The 19,321-nt window shown below is 45.4% G+C and overlaps 1 protein-coding gene across 4 annotated transcripts in view; it reads right to left on the bottom strand.

Moving 5' to 3' along the window:
• Positions 1–19,321, bottom strand: part of ralgps2 (Ral GEF with PH domain and SH3 binding motif 2) — a 646,420-nt gene that overhangs the window by 480,204 nt on the left and 146,895 nt on the right. Inside the window, exon 3 of one of the 4 annotated variants that reach the window (XM_038795106.1) lies at positions 17,584–17,681. The exons of the other annotated variants lie outside the window; for them this stretch is intronic. The gene's annotated coding sequence lies outside the window, so the exon portion shown is untranslated. The remainder of the gene's footprint in view (positions 1–17,583; positions 17,682–19,321) is intronic. 4 annotated transcript variants of the gene reach the window in all.

The raw sequence follows: 19,321 nt of genomic DNA, 5'->3' as shown, positions 1-19,321 counted from the left end.
CATTCTTCTTACCAAAATGAATCATTTCACATTTATCTGTATTGAATTTCTTCTGCCACTTGTCCATCCATTTGACAAACCTGTCTGTCATTTTTAAGTTCTACGCTATCCTCCTCACAATGCTTCCAAGCTTCATATCGACCAGAAATTTTGAAATTGTGCCATGTACACTACAATCATTAATATACATCAGGAAGAGCAAGGCTCCTAACATCAACCCCGGGGAACTCCCACTAAAAACTTCCCTCCAGTCCAAAAAACATCCATTAACCACTGCTTTCCATTTCCTGTCACTCAGGTAATTTAATATCCATTTGCTACTGTCTCCTTTACTCCATTATAACTTTTCTTGTTAAGTCTGCTGTAATACGCTTTATTAAATGCCTTTAGAAGTCCTGGTACACTACATCAACAGTAGAACCCTCACCAACCATCCGTTACCTGATCAAAAAACTCCAGTAAGTTAGTAAAACACGATTTTCCCTTCACACATCTGTGCTGGCTATCCTTAATTTATCAGCATGTGGTAAGGACTAAACAACATAGTGGGCTACAAAGCAAAGCCGAGCAGTATCTCCAGGAGCAGCGCACCCCTCCCTGAAGAACTCAATGCATTCTGTGCTCAGTTCGAGCAGGTAACGAACAATCCGCAGTAGAGTGCCCCAGCAGCCCATAACTCACCCATAAATACCATCACAGCTTCCGAAGTCAGATCGGCCTTCCTGAAAATGAACCGTCGGAAGATGACAGGCCTGGACGGGATCCCTGGTCGTACACTCAGAGCCTGCACGGACCAGCTGGCAGAGGTGTTCGTGGACATCTTTGACCTGTCCCTACTCACTCAGAGGAGCCAACCTGCTTCAAGAAGACCATCAATATACAGGTTTCAAAGAAGAACCAGGCAACGTGCCTGAATGACTACCATCGTTACTGACTTCAGTCGTAATGAAGTGCTTTGAGAGGTTGATCATGAAGCGCATCACCTCCATGCTCCCAGAATGCCTTGATTCACTGCAATTTGCATACCGTCGCAACCGGTCCACAGCAGACGCCATTCCCTGGCCCTGCACTAATCCTGAGAGCATCACGACAACAAGGACTCCCACATAAGACTCCAATTTATTAACTACAGCTCCGTCTTCAACACCATAATCCCAGCCAAGCTCATATCACAGCTCCAAAACCTAGGACTTGGCTCCTCACTCTGCAACTGGATCCTCTATTTTCTGACCAACAGACCACAATCAGTAAGAAAGAACAACAACACCTCCTCCACAATAGTCCTCAATACGTGGGCCCCGCAAGGCTGCGTACTTAGTACTCTACTCCCTGTACAAACACGACTGCATGGCAAAATTTGGTTCCAACTCCATCTACAAGTTTGCTGACGATACGACCATAGTGGGCCGTATCTCGGTACACGTGACAGTAAACAAATCCAATCCAATCCATTTGCCCAAGTGACCATTAATTTTGTCCCAAATCATAATTTCTAGAAGCTTCCCCATCAGTGAACTTGTAGTTGCTGGGCTTATCTTTACATTCTTTTTTAAACAAGGGTGTAACATCTATAATTCTCCAATCCTCTGGCACCACACCTGAGTCTAAGATAGACTGGAAAATTACGGCCAGTGCCTCTGAAATTTCCACTCATGCACGTCATCCGGTTCTGGTGCCAAATCAACTTGAAGTACATACAACTGTCCAATATCGCCTCCTTACCAATTTTAAATCCTTCAGGTGCCTGAGTGACCTCCTCTTTCACAATGGCCTACGCAGCACATTCTTCAGATACAAAATATTAATTTAGTGTCCCTGCCTCCAGGCACAAATCCACTAATCAGCAAACACAAATCCACAAATCGGTCTATTTCTCCTTTCACCACTGTTTTATATTTATATGCCTATGGAACATGTTTTGATTTCCTTTTATGTCAACTACCAGTCTCTTTTTAATACTCTCAATTTGCTTTTCTTATTTGCTCTCCTACTTCCCCTCTTCTATATTCAGCCTAGTTCTGGGGTGTGTTATCTCCCTAACATTTGACATGAGCAGACTTTTTCTTTTTCACCTTAATCTCTATCTCTGCTGTCAACCAGAGAGCTCTAGATTGATGTTCCCCATATTTCCACTTTGTGGGACTATACCTTGACTGTGTCTGAACTTTATTGTCTTTAAAAGCAGGCCACTGTTCAGTTAATTTTGCCTGCCAACCTTTGATTCAAAATTAGCTGGGTCAGATCCATTCTTAGCCCATTGAAGTTGACTTTCCCTCAGTTAACTATTCTTACTCTGAATTACTTTTTGCCTTCTTTCATAGGTAACCTAGGTCTTATGATACAAAGATCAGGTATTCAGTCCAGTTTGAAGAGACAATGTTCCAACTTTTTTTGTTGAATTGTCGTTACAAGTGTACATCATAATCATAAAAACATGAAAATGCACAAAATCTTGTCTTGCCCTGAAGTTATTCACTTTGTTGTATGCAACAACACTTCTTGGAAGTATTACCAATAGTTAATCGTGTTAGCATTGCAAACTCCATTTCACAATTTTCAAACACTTTTCAGAAAATTCTGATGACTATCAGTACTGTTACATCAGCAGTACATCAGCTTATCATATTTGATATGATAATGTCATTACCAAAGTGGAGTGAAGTATTGTGGTATTGAAATTTTGTGGTATTGTCACAAAAAAAAGAAAAAAGGGGCAGCACGGTAGCATAGTGGTTAGCACTGTGGCTTCACAGCTCCAGGGTCCCAGGTTCAATTCCCCGCTGGGTCACCGTCTGTGCGGAGTCTGCATGCTCTCCCCGTATCTGCGTGGGTTTCCTCCGGGTGCTCCGGTTTCCTCTCAGTCCAAATATGTGCAGGTTAGGTGGATTGGCCATGCTAAATTGCCCTTCGTGTCCAAAAAAGTTAGGAGGGTTTTTTGGGTTGCGGGGATAGAGTGGAAGTGAGGGCTTTTAAGTGGGTCAGTGCAGACTCAAAGGGCCAAATGGCCTCCTTCTGCACTATGTCTATGTCTATAATAGAAGGATTTTCACACATTGTATAAATACTGCTTGCTTTCACAAGCTGATATTTGCTTCAGGAACCTTGGTTAAATTTGGACAGTAAAGCTTATTCACTGAATGACATATTTTCCAGGCACACAATTAGAAAAATTACTGCACATAATTTTTACATATAATCATATTTTCTTGTTCCAAGTTACTGCTTACTGATGCTTTCTTCCCTGCTGTATCCATTCCAAGAAGGTTGCTCCCAAAATCATTTTCAGGAGCTTCACTCCACTCAGTGGTAACCGTGGCATGCTGGATCCAAATTCTGCTCTCCTACTTGAGGACTGCTGAATGGGCCAATTACCAACATTGTGCTGAAGGGCATGATGGTAAAAGAAGACATGGCTAACATTGGGCCATGAAGCAAGATGGTAAAGATGCCAACAGACTGGTCTGTGTGAAAATAACTGCTTCTGAGCAGAATGACTTTCGTGGGAACGAGTTGAACAACAACTTGCAGCTGGGCATTTCACTGATAAGACCTTTGTTATGGAACATTGAGAACAAGGCTCTCTCTCTCTCCTCATTGACGAATAAGGCCTATGTTTATATTAATTAAATATAAACTAAGAATTGAAACCTTATAAGGCATAGCACAACCAAGATTGATTAGCAATAACTTCGGGAACAACAGTCGCAAGACTGCATCAGACCCGAGTTTGAAAGCTCACCACCATGCACCCTTCAGAGCGAGCCCGGCCAAGTTCTCTCTAACTGGATAGTATAACTTTGATTCAAGTCATGAGTCTTGAAATGTATGTAACTGTTTAAATAAGCACATAGCTATAATAAACTTGCATTAATTCAACTGGCAGTGAGTACTCAATTTTGTCTGCATTCGACAGTTGATGCCAGCAGAGGTACCAACAGTACATCAAGTACCCAGCCAGCACATATGTTTAAGTAGATTACTGGTGGAAAAGCAGGTCAGGAAAGATACCTCCCAGAACACTTTAATAGTTAATAGTATTTTAATGAATGCGAAACAGTTTGAAATACTTCCGAGATGGAATTAGGCCCATCAAAAATGTTTGTCCTTGATTAATTAACAAATACGATCATAGTGGAACAAAGTACACAATGATATTACATGTTTAGGACACTACACTATCCAAAGGAAGCATTACACCGGCCAGCAAAATATGAAATGATTATTTCAAAGCACATGCTTATCTCATCCTGCAGAGTGTAGCACAGAATCTATATTCATCACAAAGGACTGAATGGCAACTGTAAGTGACTTCTACCACTAATACTATGTTCTAAATCAGAAATTATCTCATCACTTTTGACAATAAAATATATTATTTTGTGCATTAAATTATAATTATGTTGAATCGGGGGAGTACTGTTTAAGGTCTTAGCTTCATGAAATTTCACAGTGAATGGTCAAAGGTGCATGGCAGCAATATTGAAGTATAACTACTTTTGACCCATTTACAATTTGATTCAAATTCAGGATTCAGGAACAGTCATAAGCATAATGATTCCATCTTCCAAAAGATGGAATTAACCTATATTTTAATAGCTATTGTCATCATTAAGTTTTTTTTAGATCACTTACCTACCTTTGTGTGCAGATACAACAGAATGGTTTTTCAAGATTTTCCACATTACCAAATAGTAACTTAGTTTCACTTGGTGTTTAAACATTCACAGCATACATGTAACAGTCCATATCTTCTGTGGTTTCTTTCTTCAACTCCCAATATACTATCATTATTTGTAAACACCCACAAGTGAGTATGTTAGTTAAAAGGCTGGGCTGCAGAGGCTCAAGATATCGGCACCTTAAAATGTCTAATGCCTTCTTTATATGGAGTTTAAGTGGTTGCACCATGGATTGAAAACAATTTGGAAACTACAGTTTTGAGATTTTGGACCAAGACAACTTCGACTCTCTATAATTGTGCATTTAAGTGCCCAGAATTTCATGAGAAAACATCTAACTGTTCCTTTCAACTCAGCAGTCCTTCACTTCACACAGTTTTCAAAGAAAGAATTCTTGCATGTTGACCTAGATATCTTAACAAAGATCAAGAATTGCAACTTACTTAATAACTTTCCCATTTGGTCCCAACGTAAATCGAGTGCAAAGCGCAGAAACAGGCCGTTCGGCCCAATTGGTGCAAACCATGTTTAAGCTCCACACAAGCTTTCTCCCAGTGTACTTCATCAAACCCTATCTGCACATCCTTTTATTCCTTTTTCCTCAGATACTCATCTAGTTTTCTGTTAAGAACACCTGTGCTATTTATCTCAACGACTACTTTAAGTGGCACATTCCACATTCTTACCACCCTCTGCATAAAGACCTTTCACCTGAATTCCCTTTTGGATTTATTAGAGACTATTTTATATTTATGACCTGAAGTTTCGATTTTCTCCACAAATGGAAACATTTTCTCTACATCTACCCAATCAGAACCTTATCTTACGAACTTCTCACAGGTCATTTCTAGGGTTTCTCTGTTCCAGAGAATAGAACTCAGTAAGCCTTTCATGTTAAGTATATCTTCTTAATTCCAGTATCATTCTTTTGAATCTTTTTTGCACATTTTCCAATGCCTCTCTTATTCTTCTTATAATATAGGAACCAGAGCAGTACAAAGTATTGCAAATGAAATCTTACCAAAGTTAAAACATAATGGCCTGGATTCTCCGTTCTGGAGACTAAGTGCTCTCGCTTGCGGAGAATCGGAACTGGTCTCCACTGGAGCTTGGAGCAGTGCCCAGGTGTGAGTCTCTCTCCTTAACCGTGCAAATATAAGCATGGGGGAGAACTCGCCAGATTATGTCAGAATCCAGATATCAGACAGCCCCTCCTCACCGTTAATCCTGCCCCCCACCCGCTGACAAGGAGCACCCCCCTCCAACAGCATACGCACGTGAGGGTGACGCAGCATCTTCTCCCCCCCAACCCCATGACCTCCTCCCAACACAAGCAGAGACCCTTGCCTGAAAGATAAAAAGCAGTCCAGACAGTAGTGAAAAATCACTGCATTATCACTTACCCTTCCCTAACATGCCTCAGGCAAAAGTATTTCAAGCCGCAGCTGTTGTAAGTTTTGTAAGTTTCAGAAGCTTCCTCGAAAGCCAAGTACACTTGAAAAGGCTTCAAATCCCCAACAGTCTTTGAAATGGAAAACTCCCATTCAATTTCACACAGCAATACATTCCACAAGCCAGCGATATTCAGTTTTATCAGTCCAGAGACAGGTGATTGGTGGATGTGTTTTAAATCTACCTTTCTCTTCACGCTTGAATGCATCTCAAGTACCCTGCTTTGATGTGAACCACAATGTTTCTCAACACTCTTGCTATGAATGATAGCTCCTCACCAGATTAAAAGGAGCCGAGTGGTTTCACTTCCTCCTATTCACAGCAGAAAGAACTGCATTTTTTGACCTCTGACAAGGCCATTGATGAAGCAACTGAAAATGTTTGGGTTTAGGACTACCAGAAGGAACTTTTGCAGTGATGAACTGAGATGATTGGCCTTCAACAACCACAACCAGCTTCCTCTGTGCTAGGTATGACTCCAACCCGCAGAGATTTTTTCCCCTTATTCCCATTGACTCCAATTTTGCTCAGGCTCCTCGATGCCACACTTGGTCAACCGCTGCCTTAACATCATGGGCAGTCACTCTCATTTCACTTCTTGAGTTCGGCTCTTTTGTCCTTGTTTGGACCAAGGCTGCAATGAGGTCAGGAGCTCAGTAGTCCTGGTGGAACCCAAACTATGCATCAATGAGCAGTGTTTACTTCTTAAGTATCGGTTGAATGTCCGTAAGTGTGCTTTTTTTGCACAGAACATACCTGGGCAGTTTCTCACATTGCCGGATAGATGCCAGCGTTGTAACTGTATTAGAACAGCTTGGCTAGTTCTGGTGTCTTCAGTACAATTGCTGAAATGTTATCAGGGCCCATAGCCTTTGTATTATCCCATGCCTTCAGCCATTCCTTGATATCTCATGAGTGAATCAAATTGGCACAAGACTGGCATTTGTGATGCTGGGTACGTCAGGAGGGGGCAGAGATGAATCATCCATTCAACACTTCGAACCAAGATATGCATGTAATATATATGTCACAGTGGTAGCTCCCATGTTGGCGTGCATATCACTGCAAAAGGAAATCTTCAAATTCAAAAGACCATGGACGTAACTCTCTGGCCTTGTTGCGCTCTCCCTCAAGCGAAACAAAACCAGTGATTAGCGGGAGAGGCCGAAAACAAGAAACAAAAACAGGCACCAGTTGGGGATGTAACCAGCCGCTCCCATAGGCAAAATTTAAGCACTATTTCCATATAATTAACGGGAGCCACCCCATATCAAACAACCTCCCATGATTCATTGGCCTCCCAAGAAGTGGTCACGCTGGTGCCGATTAATACTCTTTTTTAAATTGTGAACCTGGCGGAAGGGCTACTGTGGGGAGCCGAGGAGTTGAGTAGCGATCTTTGCTCACAGACAAAGAGCCCTGGGGCGCTGGACTTGCCACCCTAGTGCTCGGCGGGGGTTTGGCGACCCTTGGGTGGGGGTGGGGGACCCGCTGCACGGGTAGCAACCTGGGGGGGGCATCCACTCACAACCACCATGCCAACACCAGGATCGTGTATATTCCTTCCGGGGGCAAACACTGTCCCTCCCATCAGTCCCACCTACCACCCATAACCCCCACCGACTGCTGAGGCCTCTGGCCGTGCGGCTGAAGGCTACTACTAATAGGAAATTGGCAATCGTGGTTAAGTGAGCACTTCACACAACCCAAATGGAATCCCTTGGGTGGGCGGGCCATGTTGCATGTGGAAGTCATTGCCCAGCATCCCAATCAGACCGTGAAACCTGGACATTATGCATGAACTCTGCAGGAGACAACACACACGCATGAGCCAACATACGAACACCCGATGATGAAGCGATGCCAGACCAACAGGGGCTGTAGGACAAGCCCAGGGAGGAACCGGAGAACCAGCCAGAGGCTGCAGGGCAGGGGCAAGGGTTTGGCAAGCCCAGAGGGCCAGGGAGGCTCTCATACTCACCCGATTCTCTTAGGATGTGGCCTGCTCTGTCAGCGCTATCTTATGCACCGCACCCCCCACCCTCCCAGGGTATGTGTTACATCACTCTAGAGTGCTGGAACTGTGTCAGCGCCATCAGCGGGTCAATGTCGAGGACAGGTGGGTGATGATAACCCACAGAGAGCTGAGCACCAGGGCTCCTCAATCTATGCAATAGTCTCACCCCTACTTGTCTGATGAGCGCTCGCTCACACCCATTACCTGCATGCAGTGTGCCGGGGACGGGGAGATGCCTGGAGAGATGGGCCAAGGGTTTGGAGGTCGGCCTGCATTGCAGAAGAAAGTGACAGAGGCATCATATTGGTTGCGCACAAGGGTGTTTATTGTGTTTTCCAATTCCCCACTCTCCCGAAGATGCTGCCCCCACACCCTGCCTAACCCCCATCTTGCCCCCCCCCCCCCCCTCCCCAGGTGCCCTCAGTGATCCTCAATGTGCTTTGCCTTCCTAGCTCCACGACTACTTCTAGGAGTCTCCCCACGATGCACATCTGAGGTGGACGCGCCCAGCTGCTTACCATGTCCGGTGGTCTTCGATGCCGCTGGCGGGCGTCCTCTGGGGCCGGAGGGCCCCGGCTCACTTGTCAGCAGCACATGCACAGCCTTGCCACTCTATCCCATGTGTTGACTGCGAGATATGGCCTCATCAGAAGGGTGGAATTCGGGGGAGTTGGTGGCCACCATCCCCACTCCATGGGACGGGCCTGGGTTGGCACCCCGGTCGGTGCTCATTGGGTCCTGGGGTTCATCTTGGGATAGAGCGGCAGCTGGTCCGTGGCCCGGCTGCCTCTGCATCATCTGGCTCTGCCAGCCCTGGTGGCTCCCAATGGTTTGCATCATCGTGTTGACGCCCTCGGCGATGCTCCTCAGTGACTGAGACATGCCCTGCAGCGCCACGGCAATGCCCGCCTGCGACTGGGACAAGCCCCGCAGCTTCTCAGCCATTTCCACCTGAGAGCGGGATATGTCCCGCATAACCTCATCAAAGTCAGCCTAGTACTCGGTAACATCCCCCAGCGTGGCGGACATTCTGCCGAGATCCTCAGCCATGGCTATCACCGACTGGCCATACCTTGGACACCTTCACTAATGGTGCCGATGTCATGCACCAGGCTCTCTACTGCAGTTGCCACCCTAGCAGTGTTGACCTTGGTGCCATGCAATGCCTGCGACATCTCCTGCACCTGTAGCCTCTGGAACTCCACCAATTGGCTATGAATCTGCTGGAGTGTGGCTGGCATCTCCCTCTGAATGCCTGACCGCTCCCCATCATCTCCACCAGCTCCGTGAATATCCTGGAGGTCTAGCAGGCCTCCGACTGCTGTCTCGCGTGGGAGTTCCTGACTCCACCTGATGTGCATCAGCGACTGTGTGTGCTCACCAGAATCTGCCCCAGTAGCCTGACCAATAGCATTTGCCACCGAGGTCCGTGTATCTGCGCTGGTGGAGGGTGAGGATGACAGCTGTGACACCTCGATCGTGTCTTCCTCAAAGCTCCCTCCGAGGTGGTCTCTTGAGAGGCTGGAGGGGGCAACCCGCATCGGCCGCCGCCTCGGCTGGAGGACCTGCAGGAGAATGGACATGTGGTCAGTGGAGGGATGGGTCAGTCAGGAAGGCAATCACAACTCGTATTTGACAGGACATCCAGGTGGAGTGCAGTGGTTCCTCACCTCTGGCGACATCCTCAGCCACACCATTCACCTCCATGGCCCGTTCCTCGAAGGAAAGTGAGGATTCGTAGGTCTGGCACCCCACTGGCAGTCTGGCCCTCTCACAGTGATTGTGGGAGATCTTTTCCTGAGGATACACAGGGAGGGCATTGTTAGCCACATGCATGGTTCACAGTGGTGGAAGCGCCACGGGGGGGGCTGCTCACGTGGGGATGGAAAGGTCTCGGGCGGGCGGGAGCAGGGAGGGGTGTGTTGGTGTCTACTCACTCGTGCTGCCCGATGTAGGTTGTTGCCCTCTTTCCGGCACTGGAGGCCAGTCCTCCTGGTCACACTGCCGGAGCTCAGAGCTGCCGCCACATCATCCCAGGCAGTAGTTTGTCCTGTGGCTGACCCTCCAGGACCCTCGGGGAACAGGATACATCTCCTGGTCTCCACAGCATCCAGGAGCCTCCCCGGATCTGCATCCGAATCTTGGGCCCGGTCTCCTGGGCGCCATTGTTGCGAGCTGGCTGAGCAAGTGCTGCTCGTTTTTAGCAGGGGGCTGGCAAATCAGCTGCCGAGCTTTGCGGCAATAAGCCCCTGGCACCTCGTTAAGTGGTCCAATTACTGGTGGATAGTGTTGTCGGCCTCGCTGGGCAAAGCGCCGGAAAGCCCGTGGCAGTTCCCGCTACACTTAGAATTCTTTCAGGAGATTCGTGCCCCATGTATGCCTATATATTTCATCTAAGACCATAAGACATAGGAGCAGAATTAGTCCACTCGGCCCATCGAGTCTGCTCCACCATTCAATCATGGCTGATATGTTTCTCTTCCCCATTCTCCTGCCTCCTCCCTATAACCCCGAATCCCCTTATTAAGCAAGAACCTATCTATCTTTGTCTTAAAGACACTCAGTGATTTGGTCTCCACAGCCTTCTGCGGCATAGAGTTCCACAGATTCACCACCCTCTGCCTGAAGAAATTCCTCCTCATCGCAGTTTTAAAGGATAGTCGCTTCAGACTGATGCTGTGCCCTTGGGTTCTACTTTTTCCTACTAATGGAAACATCCTCTCCACGTCCACTCTATCAGGCGTCTCAGTATCGTTTAAGTTTCAATAAGATCACCCCCTCATCCTTCTAAACTCCAATGAGTACAGACCCAGAGTCCTCAACCGCTCCTCACATGACAAGCTCTTCATTCCAGGGATCATTCTTGTGAACCTCCTCTGGACCCTTTCCAAGGCTTCCTTAGATAGATCATATATACACAAAAATGCTGGGGTTTTCATTCTAATTCAATACTGAACTGCAGTCCTGAATGCTGCACGCACATGACCACAGTAATACAGCAAACATCGACCAAAAAGATAAGTCAGTAAATTCTATTACTGCTTGTGTGACCTTGTGCTCAAAAGCTGCTGTCACATTTTCTTATACAGAAAATTTATATGTTTTATAAATTTATAGTACCCAAGTCTTCTGTTTCCAATTAAGGGGCAATTTAGCGTGGCCAATCGACCTACCCTGCACATCTTTGGGTTGTAGGGGTGAGACCCACGGAGACATGGGGAGAATGTGCAAACTCCACATGGACAGTGACCCGGGGCTGGGATCGAACCCCGGGTCCTTGGCGCCGTGAGGCAGCAGCGGTAACCACTGCGCCACCATGCCGCCCCTAAGACTTAACATTTATATTGTGTGATCGAATCCATAGTTTCAAAGCTTGTGTTTATTGAGACAGACCCTAATTAAAAAGGGAAATTGAGAAAGAAAATTGATCCTCCTCGTTCAGGAAATTAAGACTTAAACTGAAAATGAAATGAAATGAAAATTGCTTATTGTCACAAGTAGGCCTCAAATGAAGATACTGTGAGAAGCGCCAAGTCGCCACATTCCGGCGCCTGTTCGGGGAAGCTGGTATGGGAATTGAACCATGCTGCTGGCCTGCCTTGGTCGGCTTTAAAAGCCAGGGAACTACGCCTGTGCTAACCAGCCCTTGAGCTAAACTAGCTAAACTGAGATTGGAAACCAAAACCTCTGGGGAGATGGAAACTCTGATGGACACAGAGCCATTAGACTTCAGATGAAGCTGCTAATCCCAGTGGCACACTATAAGCAGGCTGAAGAAGGCAGGCTAGATCCAGAAGCTGAGAAAAAACAAATACATAATTGCTGCAGCTGTTTCCGTTATTTGAAGATAACATTGGTGGATCCACATGAACCAAATTGTCGTAAACTGAGTTGAGGAGGTTCTGCAAACACATGCCATTTTAGTTGAAGAACATGCCTTTGGGACTCGGCTTTAGCTGCATGCTGCTGTTGGTTTTGGACCAGGCTACATCTGAGAAGAGGAGAAGCTGAAATTCTTAGTAAGACGGAATTTTGAGGGACTTTGTTGACCCATTTAGCTGGCATATATGCTGAATGCCCTGGCGAGCTAATTCGTAAGATCCGTCTTAGTTGGATGTGCCATTTAATATGTAATTTATAGTGCATCATCAACTGTAATTTGCATCTTAATTACTTTTTCAAAGGGTTAAAAATCATACAAGCCAGTAAATTAGAGAGAGAGAGAAAATGTTGCCTTTGGGTTTTACAGTATATGTAGTTACCCAACATATATTTCATGTCTGCTTTGTTTGATTCTTGTACCATAAAAAATATTTTGTGTCACCGTCAAAACCTGCAGTTTCATTCCCAGTAAATAACTAGGATTTTAGATTTATCTTTTTTAAATTAGTCATCTCGACCAAGATCATAGCCGTAGACCTTTCATGACCTCAGAAGGTTCCAACGTGCTTTTAAGGCGATGAAGTACATTGTTTTGCGAATTATTCAATATTGCACTGTAGGAATATAGCAACTAATTTGTATACAGCAATTTGTACAGAACAAATACTGTTTGATGTTGATTAAGGGATAACAAATTGGTCCAAAAATTGGCAAGAACACGCCTGCTCTCCTTTGAAATACAATCAAGGCATCTTTTACATCTGCTGGAGAGAACCAGAAGGTCCTCAATTTGACGTCGCCTCTGGAAGACGGCACATCTAACTATGCGGCACTCCTTCAGTACTGTACTGGTGTGTCAGTTTTGATTTTTGTGCTCTTGTCCCTGAAGTGGGACTTGATCCCGCAACCTCCGAATCAGGCAAGCTTGTGCCAACTGAACCACAGCCGACATTCTAACAGTGACTCCACCATGAGTTCTCAAGTGCATTTAATATGTTGAAGACAAAAGGCACTCGATGAATCCAAGTTTCTTCCTTTAATTTCTATAACAGATGCTCAAACCTTAAGGTCTTCAGCCCTTGCCATTGTCTAATCGACTGCAGACTATTGTGCACCACCTTGGGGCAACTCATCACATACCAGTCTTGTAGATTGACAGCTGAACACAACAATGTGTATCATCTCGGGTACACTTCAATCAATACAACTCCCAGGTTCCTTGTCCTGAGCAACATCCTTCCCCCTCATATAAAGAGACAGATTGCAACAAGTTCCTGGTGGAGGTTTACATCAAACCAGGCCTGCCGCCACACGTGGGCCTTATAAATCTACCTGCTGTTCACCTCCCATCATGCAGCACTTATGGCTTAGACCATCATGCCAATGAACAACAGCAGAAGGCCTACGCAGCAGGAATGAAACCAATATGCGACAATTAAAAACCAGTTCCTGATCACAAATTCCACAGCCCGCCCACCTGGCTTTAACCTGCCACAACACTATCAGGCATTCCTCAACTGCTTCCACATTAGCCATGGCCTTTGTGCAGCAAATTGGCAGAAGTGGGGTCTTAAAGGGAACCCAGACTGAAGTTGTGGTGCACCCCAATTAATGACTCAGATCATTAAAGACTGCCCCTGACAAAATTCTGCAAAGTTCCATTCAGCCACCGTGGAACCTGGTGCCTGGCTAGGTGATTACTGCACATGCTTAAAGAAAACATTCTATGGCCTAGAAACTGGAAGACAACTTACCTGCTCGGATTTTTCATTCCTGTTTTCTTAATGTGCTGCAATCAAATCAACATAATAGGATTGCACTGGATATGCAGCACAAAAACTGGTCATTTGGCCCAACCAGTCCATGCTGGAATTTACTCTTCACTCAAGCACCCTCCGTCTTTCTCTTAATCTATTATTGAAACCCATTAATCTCTTTTCTCTCATATGTTTGTACAGCTTGATTCCGGCGGTGGTGGTTGTGGGGTGGGGGTTTGTGGGGGTTTGGGGGGGGGGGGGGCTTTGGGTATATGCAAGTGCTGGATTTTGCGAAGAAAGTTACCCCAAATTTTCCAGGGGCACCGCACTCCTCGTTATTGGAGGGGGTGTTGGCGGTGATGGGACTGGGGGAGTTATCACGGCGATCTATGGGAGGATTTTGGAGGAGGTTGTGATGTCGTTAGAGGGGATTAAGGCTAAGTGGGAGGAGGACCTCGGGATGGCACTGGAGGTGGGGGCGGGGTCATGGTGTGAGGTGTTGCGGAGGGTGAATGCCTCAATCTCGTGTGCGAGCTGGGGTGATACAACTAAAGGTGGTACACAGAGCGCACCTAGCGAAGTTGAGAATGAGCCGGTTGTTTGAGGGGGTGGAGATCACTTGTGGCCAGTGTGGGAGGGGTCATACCAATCATGTGCATATGTCCTGGTCCTGCCTGAAACTGGGGAAACTCTGGAGGTCGTTTTCCAGCACCATGTCACCAATCCTGCATGTGGATTTGGAGCCCAGTCTACTGGGGGGCTATATTTGGGGTGTCGGACTTGCCGGAGCTGCAGAGGGGGGTGGGTGCAGATGTTTTGCCCTTCGCCTCACTGATTGCTCGTAGGCGGGTCCTGTTGGGATGGAGGTCAGCTTCTTCATCCTGTGCCTCAGTATGGCTGGGGGACTTGATGGAGTTCCTGCACTTGGAGACGTTGAAGTTAATTTTGAGGGGGGCAGGAGAGGGGTTTCATCAAGAAATCTGATTATCGCAGTTGTGACGTACGGCACAGTGGCTAGCACTGTTGCCTCAGTGCCAGGGACCAGAGTTCGATTCCGGCATTGGTTGACTGTCTTCTATGTGGAGTTTGCACATTCTCTCCATGTATCTCCGGTTTCCTCTCACAGTCCAAAGGTGAGCAGGTTAGGTGGTTTGGCCATGCTAAAATTGCCCCTTAGGGTGGGGTTGCATTAATAGGGTATGAAAGTGGGCCTCGGTAGGGGTGGTCTTTCAAAGGGTCAGTGCAGACTCAACAGGACTAATGGCCTCCTTCTGCACTGTAAGGATTCTATGATAAGGAGTTCAATATCCATATGGGATATCTATAAGAAGAGTTTAAGATGAAGAGATTGGAGAAAACTGGCATTTATTTCGGAATTCCTTCCATGATGGTACATAATGCCAGCAATGTCATGCCAATATTTTGATAGAGGTTTCCCCCCAAAGCACTCCACACATTCCTTAGCATCACGATCTTGAATTGTGTGGAATTATTTTAAACAAGATCAGCTCAAAAAGTAACTTACGGTTCGCAAATTATTTAACAGTTTTCCATCCTACTTTCTCTTTGCAGCTCACAATTCATTCTATAATTAATAATCTTAAATAATCATCACTCATATTTCACACATGTCAACATAATCATGGCTATTGTCCAGTTCAGAAGCTCAGCTCGAGACTTTCATTCCATGATCGGGTGCAATACAAGATATGACCAAAGCCAAAGGAAAACCTACTTTCAAACCTTTTTGCATGTTTCAATGGATTACAAATGAAGCTCAGGCTTCCACTGAAGTAAATACAAACAGAAAATGCTGGAGAAACTCAGCAGATCTGGCAGCATCTATGGAGAGAGAAACGCAGTTAACATTCTGAGTCTGCATACATGGGTATGTAGAGGAAAGTAGAGAGGTAAATCAGACTAGACAGGGGTAAAAAGAACTAGAAGGTGTATCATGGAATTTATTGCACAGCTGTACAAGTGTACCACATGAGCTGCTGAGGCATCCAGATCAGAAATATCCAAAATCTGATGTTCATGAAGTGTTTGTTGATCTCTTTCAGAGGCGCCAATATGGTGACAGAATTATCTCAGCTGCCCTTGATGGTGGAGGTTCAGATGTGAATATTATCCACATACATTGGAGTTGCTATATATCATATGAAGATAACGTGTCAAAGATGAAAACCCTCATACCAATAAAAACCCGTCAACATTCAACCAAAGTTTGTGTATTAATATTGCTCACTTGGACAAGCCACCAGAGGATAATGAATAACCACAGAACCTCCAGTAAGAAGCCAAAACAGAAGAAACAATTAGGCCAAGAACTTGTATCACAGGATCACAAAACCGGTACAGTGCAATAGGAGGCCATTCAGCCCATCAAACGTGCACCGGCCCTCTGAAAGAGCACCCCAGTCAGGACCACTTCCCCGCCCAATCCCTGTAATCCCACTAAACTTGCACATCGCTGGACACTAAGGGGCAATTTTACATATAGTGTGTGTGTGCTTTCTGAAAGTTATACCTGTTCACTTCTATAGTATATTAAACAGAAAACTTTATTTAGAAAGTAGGACACCAAAAAGTAGAAACTTAATGGGGCAAATGATTTAACATGTCACCAATTGCCAAAGAGAAAATTGTAGCAAGAAATGGCTGCATTTGCAAGGAGATGTGTTTCTTCAAATGTGGTCAGTCCAATCACTTTCTCCATTTCCTGGCAGTTCAATTTTAATCAGTACCCCGTTTTGAAATGTTAGCATTCTACCTCTCTCTGATTGCCTAACACTGCAGTAGATTTTCAGCTGGTCTTAAAATCAGGAACTGCTCGGCTTCGCTTCAGCCCAATCCATCTTTAAGATAGGGGTGAGCAAGAGCAGCACGGTGGCGTAACGGTTAGCACTACTGCCTCGCGATGCTGAGGTCCCAGGTTCGATCCCGGCTCTGGGTCACTGTCCGTGTGGAGTTTGCACATTCTCCCCGTGTTTGCAAGGGTTTCGGCCCACAACCCAAAGATGTGCAGGGTAGGTGGATTGACCATGTTAAATTGCCCATAAATTGGGAAAAATGAATTGGGTAATCTAAACATTTTTTAACAAGATAGGGGTGGGCAAACATTTTGGCCTCAGTGCCACAAATGGGTATAGAAATTCTATGGAGGGCCAGAAATGCTCAAGAAACTTAACTCATTTACAATTCATTTTAAATTGCAATTATCCCTGTAGAGACCAATGAATTTTCCAGGACCAATGTAAAGAATTGAATGAAAAGGCTTTACCTTTTGAGACTCTTATTGGAATAAGCAAACAAAAATCAAAATGGATCAAACTGTAATTAAGAGGCAACTAATACATGAAACTAAAAAGTTTTGAATTCACTAACACAACCAACGTATGTCTTACGAAATACCTTCACACAATGCAACACTTCTGGCTGATATGTAGCATTACAGAAACAGGATCACAGTCATTCACAGCTTGCTAATGGAGTTTCACTTCTCCTAGTCACGCCAGATTGAAATTGAAACTTCCAGTGTCCTTCAATAACCCACAAAACCCAAGTTTTCCTGTATGTAATTGCCACCTTGGTGACTCTCTGCTCCTTAAATCTTCAAGAGTCCCATCTATTCTTTTTCTCTTTTGAACAGAAGTCAAACTTTCTCCAGCATCCTGCTTGGTTGTTAACCCAAACAGCTCACTTTGCTTCCCATAGTTCCTTTGTTTCTGTGTCTCTCACATCAGCTATTATTCTGGGAGATACCATGAAAATATGTGAAAACTGATATTCCAACCTCAATGGATTTCTGTTCACGTTTCTCTCCCCAAGGCGATGGATCACATCTCTGAGCTGAGGTCTTTATTCAGAATTCTGTTTTACTTTGACCTCCATCTACATTTCAAAACATACACATCTTGTGAAGTTCAGTGCTCAAAAGACACTGCGATTTTAGTATTTTCATTCAAAGAACAGCATGGAAATAAGGCTGTAAATGTAACATGCTTAGATTTCTCCCTTGCTTGCGTTGCCTCCCATGATTGCCATGATTGCAACAGTAACTCTTCCCATTCAAAAAAAGGATTATGACATGATCAAAATTATGAATGATTTAATAAGATGCATTTGGGCAAGGTACTTTCCGTAAGCCAAATAGAGGTGGCTGGAGTAAACTGGAGTTTATCATGATTAAAATAACAAAGGGAGATGTTAGAAGACATTCCATAGAACTCCTACAGCACAAAAGGAGGCCATTCAGCCCATTAGGTCTGCATCGACCCTCTGAAAGGGGGCCCTACCTAGGCCCACTCCCCCACCCTATCTCTGTAACCCCACCTTACCTACACATGCTTGGATACTGAGGGGCAATTTAGCATGGCCAATCCACCTAACCCATGCAGAGAGAGGGAAATTGCAAACTCCATACAGACAGGCACCCAAAGCCAGAACTCAACCCGGGTCCCTGGCCATGTGAGGCAGCAGTGCTAACCACTGTGCTGCCATACTTTTGTGGCAAGGGTTCATAGGACAAGGAACAATGATGAAAAACCCATAATAACTTTTGAAAAGAACGTGAATAAATATTAGTTTTTTTTATAGTATGGGAATAGAGGAGATGAGACCTATCACAGCTTTGATCTAGACATGGAGTCAGAGCCGAATGTCAGAAAGGGAAGGCCGACTCCACTTAGCACTCCAGAGAATAATTCCCAATATCCTGACAGAACATTTCCAGCGGTTAAGAGATTTAAAACTGCTGCCAGCAAAATTACAAGTAATTACACATACAACTAAGCAAATACTGCCCAGAATTGGTATTTCACTTAAATCCAAAATAAAGCTGAAGACGTATTTTCATTTAGCCACACGGCAAACAGAAGACTCAGTTTATGTATCCCATGTGACACAAATACTGCTGAGATTCATTAATTTCAAGCAAACAGTTGTCAGGACCATGGAAATATATTAATATTTTAAGTAGGAATCAAGGACAAGACCTAAAAGCAACACCGTTCACATGCCAGGTATGGCTGTTTGAACAATCCTGGAGTTGGAGAAGGCCGCCTCAGACCACAGCAACAGGATGGTAGCTCTGGAACCCGAGGTGAGAAAGTTGGTAACGACCCAGGGGAGCCTAAGAGGGAAAGAGGACCAGGAAAACAGGTCCAGATCGCAGAATGTCAGAATATGGGTCTGCCAGAGAGGATAGAGGGCAGAGACCCAACGGGCTACATCACCCGAATGCTGGGCAAAGCAATGGGGAGGGAGGGCTTTCCAACCCCCCAGAAATGGAAAGGGCACACAGGTCGCTTCAACCCAGGCCCAAAGCCGGAGAGCAGCCCAGAGTAATTATCGCGAAGCTGCACCGGTTCCAGGACTGGAAAAAAATCCTAAGGTGGGCCTGTCAGATGAAATTGTGCATGTGGGAAGGGAAGAATGTAAGGGTGTTCCAAGACATTGGGGTGGACCTGGCAAAAAAGCGGGTCGAGTTCAACAGAGCAAAATCAGCACTCTACAAAAGCGATTTGGGTTGT

Source organism: Scyliorhinus canicula, chromosome 4 (genome assembly GCF_902713615.1).
Source record: "Scyliorhinus canicula chromosome 4, sScyCan1.1, whole genome shotgun sequence".
NCBI lineage: Eukaryota > Metazoa > Chordata > Chondrichthyes > Carcharhiniformes > Scyliorhinidae > Scyliorhinus > Scyliorhinus canicula.
The sequence above is the reverse complement of the archived record's forward strand: the minus strand, read 5'-3'. Positions and strand labels throughout refer to the sequence as shown.